Raw genomic sequence first — 12,149 nt, 5'->3', positions numbered from 1 at the left:
GGCTTTGGATTGACTTTATCTGTGCAGGACTGAGGTATGCAGTTTTTAGCAGCACAGAGGATGTGTTGAGTGATGTAGCTGGCCAGTTCCTCTACACCTAGGTGGTCCACATCTTCCAGGCACAGTTTACATGAGTTTCTGAATTTCGACCAGTCTGCACTATGAATTTTCCACTTTTTGGGGTAAGCTGGTCCATCGTGCCACTTTGTTGTTTCTAGGAGTGTAGGGAAATGATCGCTCCCATATGGATTGCTGATAACTCTCCATTCCAGGTATAGAAGAAGTGACGCTGACCCTATTGCTAAATCTATACATGAATACGTGTTGTGTGTGGAACTGTAAAAGGTTGGCTCTGCCTTGTTAAATAGGCAGGCTCCAGAAGAAAGAAGGAAGTTCTCTATTGCCCGTCCTCTCGCATCACATCTTGAGTCACCCCAGAATGTGCTGTGAGCATTAAAGTCCCCGATTATTATATAGGGTTCGGGAAGTTGGTCAATCAGTTTTTCAAATTCTGCTGTGTCAAACCGTTCATCCGGTGGTATATATATGGAGCAAATCGTTATAAGATGATTGAACAATATAGCCCGAACAGCCACTGCTTCAAATGAACTCTGGAGTGATACATGCTGGCATGCAACTGACTTTTGGACTATGATTGCCACACCACCTGAAGAAGAATTACCATTATTTCTATCTTTACGGAAAACTATGTACTGTTTTAAGAAGTTCTGGTGTGTAGAGTTTAAATGTGTTTCTTGAACACAGAACAGTCGTGGCTGATATTCCGCTAGTAGATCCTTGATATCATCCAGATTGCGAAATAGGCCCCTAGCATTCCATTGAATTATTTGTGTAGCCATATCGAGGAAGATTTTGGTTGCCTGTGTTCAAGAGCACGTGGTAAAGATAGATGGATATGCACACTAGGGCGGTAACCGTTTAGGTTACCGGTCCCTTTCTTTGAGCAGTTACAGGAATTTTCTCTCTCCTAGCGCGCTCCTGAGAGCGCTGATCTTTCGGCGTCGATGACGCCGGGGATTTTTGATCGACCTCCATAACCTTTTCCGAGGTGCTGGAGGATCGTGAACTAGGCGCTGAAACTCGCGTCCCAGGCCGTGGAGTTCGGATTAGCTTTGAGACCTGCGGGACTGGAGTCGGCAGGTCCACTTTCGATGTTGATGGAGCAGCACTTGCTGCAGCCACCAGGGGGGCAGGCGGAGTGATTACCGGGCCACTGTCAGTGACCGCGGTAGACTCCCGAGGGATTTGTGACGCTGGCCCCCGTCGCGCCACCTCAGAAAAGCTCGTGTGATTCAAGTACGACAGACGTTTTCTTGCTTCGTGAAATGTTATATTTTCTTTGACCTTCAATGCAATGATTTCTTTCTCTTTCTTCCATTTAGGGCATGTTCTAGAGTAGGCTGGATGGCTTCCATCACAGTTCACGCAATGTGGAGATGAGTCGCAAGTGTCTGATGGGTGATCGTTCGAGCTGCATTTTGCGCAGGTCTGCCTTTCTCGGCACGTCTGGGATCCATGCCCATACCTCTGGCACTTAAGAGGAAGCTTTAGCTCGGGCCCAACTCCGACGCGGCCTATTCAAATACATGTAAAAACGCAAAAACGTTTTTCTGAGATAACCCCTGGACCGATTTTGATGAAATTTGTTGCATTTGAGAGAGTAGGATAAATTCTAGTGACTGTTGGAAGCAGAATTTTGATTTAGGGCTTGAATTTTGTTAGAAAGATTTTCAAAAATTCAGAAGTTTGAAAAAAATAGAAGCGTGAAGTTTACAAACTAATAGCTCTGCATCAAGAACAGATATCGCGGTTCTGTAAACGGCATCCATTAGATCATTCAAAGCGGACAAATATTATATGTAATTTTACATCTTACGTGAATTTGTTACATTGTTTACGAGGGTTCTGCAAAAATTGTAATTACATATTATTACATTTTTCGAGGTTCATGTGTAACATATCAATTTTTTCCGCTTTAGATGTGCTATCAGATACAATATACAGAATTACGATATCATTTTTTCTTGTTGAGTTACAGAGTTGTAAACTTGATAGTTTCGTTTTCTGAAAATTTGCAATTTTTGTCAATTTTTTATAAATTATTGAAGGCCTAACTCAAAAATTCTAAACCAACAGTCACTAGATTTTAAGTTTTTCTTTTAAATGCAGCAAACCTAGTCAAATTTAGTGCAGTGGTTGCCGAGAAAAACGAATTATCCTTTTACATGTATTTAGATAGGAGCACCCGAGCTAAAGCTTCCTCTTAAAGCACCGTCGAGGATTTGGGATGTACGGCCTAACACGTACTTTGATATAGCCTGCATCCAATGTACTAGGCAGTAGACTGGTACCAAAGGTTAATACTATGTGCTTTGTTGGAAGTTGTTCATTGTTCCTCCGGATTTGGATTCTTTCTACTTTGATCACATTTTGGTCCTGGAAACCTTCAAGCAGCTCATCGTTACTAAGGTCTAAGAAGTCGTCTTCAGAGATTACTCCACGGCTCGTGTTCATGGTTCCATGTGCCGACACAGTGACTGCTACATCGCCAATGCATTTCAAGTCATTAATTTTATCGTGTTGTGTTTTATCCTTCAATTCAAGGAGCAGGTCTCCATTCGACATCTTTGTAGCTTTGTAGCCAGATCCTATAGTGTTTGCGAGGCATTTCGCCACCAAGAAGGGGGAGAATTTACGCACGCTCTTGTTGCCTTCGCTGTGGATTACTTGGTATTTAGGGAAGTGTTCTTGATTGTTCTTCAAAAAGAATTGAAACGTTGCATCGGTGCGCCCTCTTTTTAGAGGGCGATCAAGGGAAAGTGGTTTGCTAGAAGCCATATAGAAGTCTTGAGTTCGGCAGCAGCGCCAACCGCCCACCACCGAGCCCAACATGGGGACGGAGCAAGTCTTACGAGTAAGACAAGCCCTCGCCAGTTGTACGGTGCCACTATAACCCAATTTGGAGTACCCAAGGTTGGCCACCCCCACAAGGTTAACCCTCGCTGCCAGGAAAGTTGGAAGTAAATAGAAGAGACGAGAAGACAGGAAAGATTGAAAGGAAGAGAAAAAGACGCAGGATGGAGAGGAGGACAGAAAAAGGCAACTACCGATTTCCCCCGGGTGGGTCAGTCCGGGGGTGCCGTCTACGTGAATCCGAGGCCAAAGGGGTGTGTTGCCGCCGCCGAGGGGCCGTAAAGGTCCAAACGCCCGGCATTGGCTCAACACCCAGGATCCCCTTTTCCCCGGACACAGCTAAGCCGCGCACGGCTACACGCGGGAGGGTCCAACCCTCGTGTGCTCGGGTACGTGGTGTCGCAACACACCAAACGCCTGCTTGCGCAGACGCCCCTGCGGGGAGGGCGTTGTTCCTCCTGAGCAGCAGTAGTTTAATTGCATGCTGCGTCGTGCCAAGGCGTCGCACTCGCGCATAGTTTTATACTTCCTTGGCTAGAACCCCGTCCGACGTGTTTGAGCAATATGATAAACCCTGCTATTGTTGCAATGCTTGCCCCCTGTGCCTTCTTTTTTCTTATTTTTGCATAAGCTGAGAACTACCGCTGGAGTTCAAAGAATGAAGGTGGATTGAAAAGGAAAGATGCAAAAATAAAAGAAGGGACAACTACAGAGAACACCTTGCGTTTCATTTGTTACATGACAGATTGATGAAAGGAATTGCATTTTACTCAGCCAGTATTTGCCGCGACCAGCCAGGTCAATGTCAAGAGAGAGAGAGGGAACCCTTTAATGAAAGGCAGAAATTTTAGCCGGCGTATAGGCATCGCAATCAATATCAAAGCAACGTTCATATACATGCATACTCCGATATAAAGACGTACCACACGGAAATGTTATCATGTAAGTCGGCACAAAGTAGTTAAACGAAAATATAAAGTTATTAGACGCTTCAAACCGCTTTAATTTTTTAAACCCGCGTCACGGGCCCCCTCAGCACGCGTGGTAATGGACTTTGCGTTAGCTTATCCAAAAGACAAATGACGTAATATAGAGAATGAATCACACAAAACGCGAATCGCGCGGTGTGAGCCATTCGAATGCTTCCTGTGAAGTGCGGTGAATCGAAGCTGCGCGATGGCCGCCGGCAGTTGTTCAGTGAATGTATGGTGCTCTGTGGCAGTGAAAGAGGTATCGCGTTCGAGTCCTGCAGGGCACTGCGTTTTCATTCACGGAGTTCGCACGTTCACGATTTCACGGCGTTCACGGCGGAACCCAAAGTTATGAAACGCAACTCCATGGCTGACGGTTCCTGCAATAAATGCCACGAAGAGAGCGTGATTTCACTGGATATACACAGCCACGTTGAAGGCGAGGGAATATGCAGCGGTGACCGGGCAGGCATAGTATATCGGCGTTCACCAGCGGCGCTAAATATGCTTGGAATGGTAAAGCATATTCTTTCAATACCATTTTCTCGTTTATCTGGTGAAAAAATGTTAATTGTTAGTGGAGGAAGCGAAAGTCGAGCTTCCACTTTCTTCAATTACGCACCGCTTCCTCAACAGCGGAGCGTCTGTGTGACGTATCGACGTACTGTCTGACGTACCGCGTGCAGCGATTGGAATGCTGGTCTGCCCGCTCGTCGCATTCACCTACAATTAATCAGGTCACGAAATTGCTAGATAGCTCGCCCTTTCATCTTCTGCATTACTGTGACCTCCTTCTGCGCTTCAACACCCTGGTTACGTCTGCTTCTGCGTGAAGCACTTCATAGACGCTCATGATGGCACCATCAGTGTCGCCATCACGGCACGCAAGGTACAGCTCTCGATCGACTCTCTTCATGGCAGGCTACACATGCCGTACATATAGATCTCTTTGTGATCGTCTACACAGAAATGCATGCTTACCTCGGCGCTCTCTAGTCCTGCTCTGGCTCCCACGTCGTAGTCTTGACTTTGTGAGAAACTCTTGTCGCGCTATATGGGGCCCTATCGAGTCTTTCACCGAGTTACCTCTGTCGCCTTTGAGATACGTCCAGTGATACCCTGGTGTCACCGACTGCCGCAGCACGAAGTTAAAGCGCCCGCGTTTCCCGACTGAAACCTTACTAATGTGACATGTGACGCGCCGCCTCAATCATATATCAAGCACCGAAAGGGTAGCCCGGGGTAGCTTCACGGCTACTCAAGATCACGATGCTCGTGCTCTTCAGGGGGGGATGAAGACAGAAAAAACGATGCCGGTGTGACTGAACGCTCGGGGCTGCCCTGAATCCTGCGCTTTTGGGTTGGGTAGCTTTCCGCATGCCAACTAGCAGGTGCTGTGCATGCCGCATCTCCCAGCTAACGTTAGCCAATTTGTTCGAAAAGACATTAAATAAACACGCTGCAAGATACGATTAAAATACTTACGGTGTTCAGTCGCCAAAGGTCTCGTGACCGAACAGCACAGGTATTAAAATCGTCTATTGCTCCGCGTCTTTTAAAGCTCCTTTCTTGAACAGCTTAAATAACTTCAGCTGGGATACACTATACACCCCCGTAACAATATAATTTTGTATTCTGACAGTTTTGGCGCAGGAAAAATTATCTAAACTTGCTATCAGCCTGAGCAGAGTTTGTTTCTCGAGTGGGGTTTCTCCTTAGCCCTTGCAGAAGTAAATGTCGAAATTCTCTTGTTTTTTCTGCCGACTCTTTATAGCATTACACAAAAGTTCTGTTGATACACAACTGTGCATCATGAGCTTTTTGCATGAGAACTGGGCGCTAGTAGGCATAGTGAAAACCAATGGCGCCACGGCAAGCGCTGCAAGGGTGCTTCTCTGGAGACTGTGGAATTTATTTATTTATTTATTTATTTATTTATTTATTTATTTATTTATTTATTTATTTATTTATTTATTTATAATACCTCAAGGGCGGCGTGAGGAACATCGCATGATCCGTGAGTACTTTCATAGCGAATACAATGACATCAGATGAGCAGAGTACTGCAGGTATTCTCATGCGTTATCACCGGTAGACACGATTTCTTCGACGATGGATTTGAGGTCGGTGATACCACCACGTTTCCATGCTGAAACACTAAAGGAAAGTGTAGACGCCCTGCGAGTCAATCCGAACTGGTTAGATGGCTGCGGTAATTCGAAAACTTTACGGATTTTGACACTGGGAAGAATACCACACCCCGCGCAAGAAACGCTAGCGAATACCGTGCTTCTGGCGCACGAAATTTCCGCCATCCCCTTACCGGCAAATATCATCAGACTTACTCACAAGCTCTATATAAATTTTATTGTTTTTCCATTCTCCACCTGCAGTTGCCTTCTCCCCTGGAGTCTCTTCTGCTTCCCTCCCTCCCTGCCCACTCCCCCCATGGAAAGTAGTATGTCAACTGTCAGCGTTCATATGCACATAGCAAAAAAAAAAAAAAAACATCTGCCTTCCAATAAAGTGCTTCTCTTCCTCTCTCTCCATCCATCCAATTGAAATTGAGTTGTCGTGCCTTTACGCATTAGACCACATTAAAAAAAAGTTGTGACATCATACGTATAACGATCACCAACAAGAGCGAAAGAAATCACAAGGAAGTAGTTATGACTTGCGAAATAATTTTCCCCATAATGTGCATGAGGGGTTCCTTCCGTTTTGATGTGCAATAAGGAGCGCCTATAGTGTTGGGGCTTTATTTTATTCATCCGTACAGCAGCGAGTAACTGGTGAAGACAACGAAATCCGCAATTGCACCGTTGAACACATCGTGCTTCCAATAAAGTGCTTCTCTTCCTGTCTCTCCATCCATCCAATCGAAAATGAGTTCTCGTGCCTGTCAGTTAGCGGCTCCATCAGAAGAGGTTCAATCGCAACTACCACGGTCAAATCCAGCTTGGTCACACTGCCTGGCACTGACGATGTATCCGCCAATCATGCGCCGAACGCAGTTCGTCCTTCTCCTCTGGCAGTGACACGCGACACCAGACACGACACACAGAGAGAGAAGCGGAAGCCAGCGACACGCGAGATTGATCCGACTACCACCACCTCGCACCCGCGACGGCACGGTCCCACGGGACGCGCAAGCCTGCCGGCGGTGCTGCGTATAGATTCTCTGCGCACGGCCCGCACATCGGGGCCCTCGGCAGAGGCTACAGACCACGTGGGACGGGCGTTCTCGACTTCGTCACGATCGAGCCGTCGTCTCGCACCGGCGAGCAGGAAGTCGTGCAGCCGCGGCCTTCGAACATCGGTTCGGTTTGCATCCGGTGCCGACGCTGCCGAGTCGCATTCCTTTTGCCCCGCATTGTGTATTGTGTGCGAGCGACGACCGGACGTGGAGGGATCACCGCTTTCTTGGGTTACGCCGAGCGCTCACGAGGTGCTCGCGAGATCTGTCGGTCGGAGCCGGCGGAGACAGGCTGCGCCGGCTCGGGTCTTAAAGGGAGACTAAATTGAGAAATTATTTCTTCTGCGTCAGTAAATTACCGTTCTAAAACACCAAAAACACCACTCTTACAACTACAAGACGTTTGGTAAGCCAACCCGCCGTGGTTGCTCAGTGGCTATGGTGTTGGGCTGCTGAGCACGAGGTCGCGGGATCGAATCCCGGCCACGGCGGCCGCATTTCGATGGGGGCGAAATGCGAAAACACCCGTGTGCTTAGATTTAGGTGCACGTTAAAGAACCCCAGGTGGTCAAAATTTCCGGAGTCCTCCACTACGGCGTGCCTCATAATCAGAAAGTGGTTTTGGCACGTAAAACCCCAAATATTATTATTATTATTGGTAAGCCAGAAAAAGCGCAAGAACGAAATGCGGGTGGCGACGCCTGCTTAAGTTCCCGCACCTGGGGGCTGTGACGTCTTGGATTTTGATGGCATCTTCTAGGGCCTACTAATTACACATAGCGGTACAGATTGACTACACTGTGTTCTAAAGGAACCAAATATTAAACATGGCAAGTTTCGGGAACTTTTATTCAGCCAACGCGGCCCAAATAGGAAAACATACTTTGGAATCCCTGACGTCACACTGACGTACTGGCACTGGGGTTTCGGCGCGGAATTCAAATACTGATACTTGGACTTTCATTTTCTCATCTAATAATCAAACTATTTTTTTGAAATGACTGCCTGCAGGGATCTCAAACAATGCTTCATTAGTCTAAACTGATTTATTGTGTCGCTTTAGTGTCCCTTTAACTTTGCGAATGGATATAGACCGGATATATGATTGGTACATGAGCGGTTGATCATTTTGGAGTTGCAGAATGGGGGTGCCAAGGGAACGGAAGCGCAGTCGAGGAGGGTGGGAGGCTAGGTGGGATGAGGAAATTGGGAAATTTGCAGGCGCAAGCTGCGATCAGCTAGCGCAAGAGAGGGGCAATTGAGTGATCGTAGGGAGGGGCGTTCGTCCTGCAGTGGGCATAAATATAGGACGATGCTGATGGTGATTGTCTACAGACGCCCACTAGGTTCATCATGTGGATGTATAGACGTGCACTAGATTCATATTGTGGATGTATGTAGTCTTCCAGTAGATGCCTGTTGTGGTTATATGTAGTGTAACAGAATAGATTACTGGGCTTAGTTGCATCTCGAAACTGTAAAAGCGCACAAAGACGAGAACGAAGAGAGTAGACAAGACGAAGCGCTGACTCACAATATTTCAGTGCGCTTCGTCCTGTCCACTCTCATGGTTCTCGTCTTTGTGGGCTTTTCCAGTTTCAAGATGTGTGTAGTCGTTTTAGTCGAGTCATACTGCGCAACGCAACGGGGAGGGAGACAAATTTGGAAAAGACATAGTGCAAGCGGCCCATAATGTTATTCTTGTACTGTTGTAGTTATTGCAGTGTGACTTGTGACAAGGATAAAATACGAAACAGCAGACGAAGACAAACGATGCCTTGGCTTCAATCGCTATTTAATTGCTCCGGCTGCTGCGTTGTCCACGCTTGTTTTAATTAGAAGTGATAAAATCTAGTGTATCCTGCGTAATATACCTAGTGGACAACGAAATCGAAGTATTTGATATAGCTTAAACGACCTGCTTTGCTAGGATACCTAACTTTTGAGACGTTTCGTGAAGCTCATAAACCAAATCAAATTCTGAAGCTTTACGTGCCTAAACCATGATCTGAGCTTCAGACACACCGTGATGGAGGACTTTGACCACCTGGGCATCTTTAACGTGACCCAAATCTATGCGCATGAGCGTTTTTGCATAAACGACCTGCTTTGCTAGGATACCTCATTTTGGAGACGTTTCCTGAAGCTCGTAAACCAAATCAAATTCTGAAGCTTTACGTGCCTAAAGCATGATCTGAGCATCAGACACACCATGGTGGAGGACTTTGACCACCTGGGCATCTTTAACGTGACCCAAATCTATGCACATGAGCGTTTTTGCATTTCGAAAAATATCATGAAGCTCCTAAGGAACGAACGTAATTTGAGGTGAATGACACATTCCACCCTTTATCAGCGCTCATTGTCCTAGCTTTTTAACAAAACCGCGATAAGCACACCGACATATCAGATATTCTCAATAACACGAAAGAAAGCATTAGCTCTCCAGTTGCTGAATATCGGGGATGGATTGATGTCTAATACGAAGTAACAGAATCTGATCTCGAAGGCCATGTTTTTGTGCATCGGAAACACAGAAAGCAATTGCGGCAGCCGGAAACACGTCACGGTCGCCAAGTCTTCGACGTTGACTATAACCGTTATCCTTTTTTGCAAGCACTACGACTCTGCGCACCCGGTAGTGGCATGACGTACCGTTCTGCACTGGAAACTAGCGAACGCACAATGTTAAATAATGAAAGTGGGCACGACAGATTATGGTTATTGTTGAGGAACAAGGTAGGCCCTAAGAGAGTGTAAACAGTTTTTAAGGCATATTGGTCATGTATGCCGCGGATCTCAGAATGACCTCCTTTTACTCTGTCTTTTTTCTTCTACTTGCACTGGATTGCCTAGCTCAGCTGGTGTAATTTCCTTTTTTGCCTCTACTCACGTAAATTTAGCTCTGTACGTCAAACGAGAAAACGAAGGCAAAATTCAAAGAGAAAGTAGAGTTTGTGGCCAGTGCTTCAACAACTGCCATACTTTACTCCGTAGTTTGCAGGCGCCTATAGTACTGACCGATGGCGCACTTCATTACACACGTGGGCTCGAGCTTCCACGAAACGTGTTGGATTTCACACCTTCATCAGTCCTGTCTCCAAGGGATCGTACCGTACACTAATCTCGGGGCGTTCCTTTAATCCGTCGTAGTTAGTCTCCATTATTGCTCAAGTTGTGCATATTAAGGTAGCACACTGTCTTCGCCGGCAACGACGCGCAGCGGGCCATTCGTGCCCGGCTTGTGGCCACTGCATCGAGACGCTTGAACACACACCGAATGCCCAAATCTCTAGAGTTGTCGCTGTGCGCTGCTGAGTGAGTTCCAGCAGCTTACTTTTCCTCGAACTGCGCTTGTTTCCAGTTTCCGAAAGCTCGTGCTCCAACTCGATATGAAGCTCATAAACATGTCCTGCTATAGTCGGCTACAAGCGAAAAAACAAAACTTTGGTGGACGCTTGAGCTTCACCTTTAAGAGTGGAACGCGATAGCATTCAAAGACCCCTGATTGCTTTTCATGGGTCCCGGCAACTGCAGTTTATGTAACCGTAACGTTTACCGGGAAGCGCTGGCTCCGAACGCTACGCACGAAGGCAAGCTTTCTGCTTGAAACGCAACCTCTTTCGTGGATCGATCTAGTGTTAGTGTGTCGCGCTTCTAATATTTCAGTCTTTGAAGAACTAACATAAAGGATATACGCTTTCGGTGTTTTCTATTTCCTTTATATCTGTTTGTGGGCGGCAGTTCTCAAAATTCCGACGAATAACGTTTAGAGAATTAAAGACAAAGTATGAGCAACTTTGGTGGTAAAATAGCGTGGTTCGCAATTGAGTTCCACACTCCCTTTGCCTAGCTCACCTCACCGTTGAATCGATGTCCGACGCCGACACCGGATTTTCTGCGAAATGGAGCACTTAACGCTGTCCAACTCAACAGCAATTTGCATTGATGCGCCAGGCAATTAGGTTAGCTTAGTGCACTGATGTCAAGTGGCACTACACGTTTAAAACGGCTGTTTTCTCCGCACAGGAATGTCTTTGCGTCTCTGGTTGTAGGACAAAACTCAACATCTGTGTTGCTTTTGTGAGTTATACCGACATCAGTGCTCGGCCAAAGGTGGCACTTAAGCTTTGAACGACAAGCTTTTATTTTGCATTTAGCCTAGCATTTACATATGCAGAGCAAATTCATTAAGCTGTGAGTGGCCTCTAGCTTGTTCAGTGAACTCTGTTTCAGTGGTAAAAGGCAGGTGCACTGCGTTTTGGGGAGGGGAGCTTGTTCTGTATTCTTAGGTTGCCATCAACTATAGAAATCTTGCTACTTGAAGACCGTCCCCATCGCTCGTCCGAATGCCTGAAGACGCCACCGGGGCATAACGGCTCCTCGCTGCCGCCTAATGGGGGAAGAAGACAGAAGAGGATCTCCCGCCTCTTCCCCTTCCCTTGACCCCATCCCGGGCATACAGTAAAATTGTTCTCTCTCTCTCTCTCTCCCTCTCTCTCGTCAGCCCACAAAGCTGTGAAGGCACTTTTGTCTTTTATGCGGGCGGCTGGCCTATGTGAACGCCTTTGATTTGCTCAGGCCCTCCGCGAGCTCACCGCGTCTTTTCTACCACCCACCCTCTCTCTAACTCTTTGTTCCCTCTTTTCCGTCCCCCAGAGTAGGATAGCCAACGCATTCCTGGCTACCATCCTTGCCTTCTCTTAGTTTACTCCTCCTCCTCAACCACGTGACCCAACTGGCCAATATGAAATGCTCGTATACTCTACGTGTGATGTGATGTGTTGTGGTGTGCCATCCTATTTCTTTATCTCCTTCTTCGCTATTTCTTTCTCTCTCTCTCTTCACCTCTGCAAACGGGTGGGAGTCGTGTCCCTCTTGGGAGAGAATTGCTAGCCCGCTTCTCTATCTATCTGTGTGTGGTTGGGTTAAGTTTACATGATCATTAGTGTGTGAAGAGCTCACACAACGCTTTGCCGCACGAGTTTTGTTGCCAATCTGGTATTCGATGAGTGTAGAAGAGATACTCACAGAATCCTCTCAGGTAG

The sequence above is a fragment of the Dermacentor albipictus genome, chromosome 2 (assembly GCF_038994185.2).
Source record: "Dermacentor albipictus isolate Rhodes 1998 colony chromosome 2, USDA_Dalb.pri_finalv2, whole genome shotgun sequence".
Lineage (NCBI taxonomy): Eukaryota > Metazoa > Arthropoda > Arachnida > Ixodida > Ixodidae > Dermacentor > Dermacentor albipictus.
The sequence above is the reverse complement of the archived record's forward strand: the minus strand, read 5'-3'. Positions refer to the sequence as shown.